Source organism: Bos mutus, chromosome 28 (assembly GCF_027580195.1).
Source record: "Bos mutus isolate GX-2022 chromosome 28, NWIPB_WYAK_1.1, whole genome shotgun sequence".
In the NCBI taxonomy this organism is placed as follows: Eukaryota; Metazoa; Chordata; class Mammalia; order Artiodactyla; family Bovidae; genus Bos; species Bos mutus.
Window position 1 is genome coordinate 27263544 of NC_091644.1, and position 2602 is coordinate 27266145.

The 2602-nt window shown below is 42.5% G+C and overlaps 1 pseudogene; it reads right to left on the reverse strand.

Annotated features, from left to right (window-relative positions):
* Positions 1 to 708: 708 nt before the first annotated feature.
* Positions 709 to 2203, reverse strand: LOC102274767 (methionine-R-sulfoxide reductase B2, mitochondrial pseudogene; annotated as a pseudogene).
* Positions 2204 to 2602: the final 399 nt, after the last annotated feature.

Genomic DNA, 2602 nt, shown 5'->3' on the forward strand with positions numbered 1-2602 from the left:
TCTCTGTCTGATTTATTTCACTAAGCATAACACCTTCTTGACCCATCCATATTTTTGCAAATGGTGAGATTTCATTTTTTTAATGGCTGAGTAGTCTGTCTGCCCTTGTAACATCTATACCACATTTCCTTTATCCATTCATCTGTTGATGGACATTTAGATTGCTTTCATACCTTAGCTATCATACTGAATAAATAATGCTACAAGGAACACTGGAGTACATATATCTTTCAAGTTAATATCTTGTTTTCACAAGTGAAACTGCTGTATCATATATTCATTCTATTTTAGTTCTATGACACACCTCTGTACTATCTTCCACAGTGACTGCGGCAATTTACATCTCCATCAACAGTGTACTAAGGTCCCCTTTTCTACACATTCTCACCAGCACTTGTTATTTCTTGTCTTTTTGATAATAGCCATTCTGGCAGGAGTGAGGTAGTATCCCCTTGTGGCCTTCATTTGCATTTCTCTGATGATTAGTGATGTTGAGCATCTTTTCATGTGTCTTCTTTGAAAAAATACCTATTCAGGTCCTCTGCTAATTTCTTAATCAGGTTGTTTGTTTTACAATGTTGAGTTGCATGAGTTCTTTCTATATTTTGTATATTAACCTCATCAGATATATCATTTGCAAATATCTTCTGCCATTCAGTAGATTGCCTTTTTGTTTTGTTGCTAATTTCTTTTTTTTTTTTTTTTAACTTTGTAGCCACGTGTATTCATTATCACTGAAATCTAGCGTATTCCCATTGAAATTTAGTTGCAGGTAGAGAGATTGGAACCAGAATGTTCAAGACAGTTTATTAACGTTTTGAAGAAAAAAAAAATCATGCATCCCATGGATCTCCAGGCGTGCTCCCGAAACCCACCTTGTCCACAACTCTCCTCCTCCTTCTCCTCAATGCCTCCTTCTGTGCTGGAACTGTGGAGTACTCTAATGCCATATTTTCCTTCCTCTTTTCACTTGATCTCTCACCTGTATATGTCTGGGAAGAACTTAACTGTGATGGAAAGTTCAGGGTCGTTTTGTAGGAATATTTTTTTGGTTTATCCATCTGACTCCAAGCATCCCTAGAGTCATGTCCTCTGGTCCAGGCAAAGCCCACAGAAGTCGATTTAATGGAAACAGTTTTCCCTCTGTCATTTTGTGAAATTCTAGTCAAAGCCAGAGCCAGGGCTGAGTTGACTCCAGGTAGTAAATCAGAGAAGGTGTGGTTTGCGTGGTGCCAGCAGTGAACTTAGCTTTGGTTTGGTAGTTAATAAAACTACCATTCACAATGGGTAGTCATTCACATCGGGCTTCCCTGGTGGCTCAGATAGTAAAGGATCTGCCTGCAATGCAGGAGATCTGGGTTTGATCCCTGGGTTGGGAAGATCTGGAGAAGGGAATGGCTACCCACTCCAGTATTCTTGCCTGGAGAAGTCCATGGACAAGGAGGCTGGGGGGCTACACCTCATGGGGTCACAAAAAGTCATTCACATAAGTTCTGCAAATTGAATTTGGAAGTGAGGGAGTGGCGAGGGAGGGAAGGGAACTCGGAGGTGGTCAGTGTTTCCTTGGCTTGAACCTGAGCGCCACACTGTTGATGCAGAACCTCTGTCCAGCAGGCCCAGGTCCGTCGGGGAACACATGGCCGAGGTGAGCTTCACACTGCTTACAGACGACCTCTGTGGGAGCTAGTCCCAACGAGGTGTCCGCACGTCTCAGGATCCCCCTGTTACTCTCATCAGAGCCAGATGTCCCATGAGCCTCAGAGAACGAAGGCCATCCCGTGCCGGAGCAGAACTTGTTCTCAGAGCTGAAGAGCGGGCTGTCGCAACACACACAGTGATACATCCCTGGTTCCTTGTTATTCAGGTAGACCCCACTGAAAGGCGGCTCCGTCCCTTTTTCTCTCGTGACATGGAACTGCTCTGGTGTCAGCTTCTTCTGCCACTCACTCTTGGAGAGAGCCGGCTGACGTTTTATAAGAGACCCTGCTTGCGGGGATCCAGCACCTGCGCGGAGGCCGCCACAGTCCGCTCGGCCCCGCGCAGCCCACCCGGGGGCCTTGCGGAGGGGCAGGCCCCGCAGAGCCCGCAGGAGGAGCACCATGACGCTCTTGTTGCTAATTTCTTCCACTGTGCAAAAGGCTTTTAGTTTGATGTAGTCCCGTTTGTTTATTTTTGCTGTTGTTTCCCAGGCCCAAAGAGGCATATCCAAAAAAAAATACTGTAAGACCAGTGTCTGAGAATATACTGCCCATGTTTTCTTCTAAAAGTTCTATGGTTTCATGTCTTACATTTGTCTTTAATCCATTTTGAGTTTATTTTTGTATACAGTGTGACAAAGTATTTCAGTTTGCCACTTCTGCATTAACTGTCATGTTTTTCCTAATGCTATTTATTAAGAGGGTATTAATTGTTTAATATATTTATTAATATATTTTGGTAATTTTATGTTATTATTATTTTGTATTATATTATTATATATTGTATTAATATATTTTTATCTCCTTTGAAATAGGCTAATTGATTAGATGAGTATATTTCTGGATTCTCTATTCTGTTCAGTTGATCTGTGTGTCTGTTTTTGTGCCAGTACAATAGAGCTTTG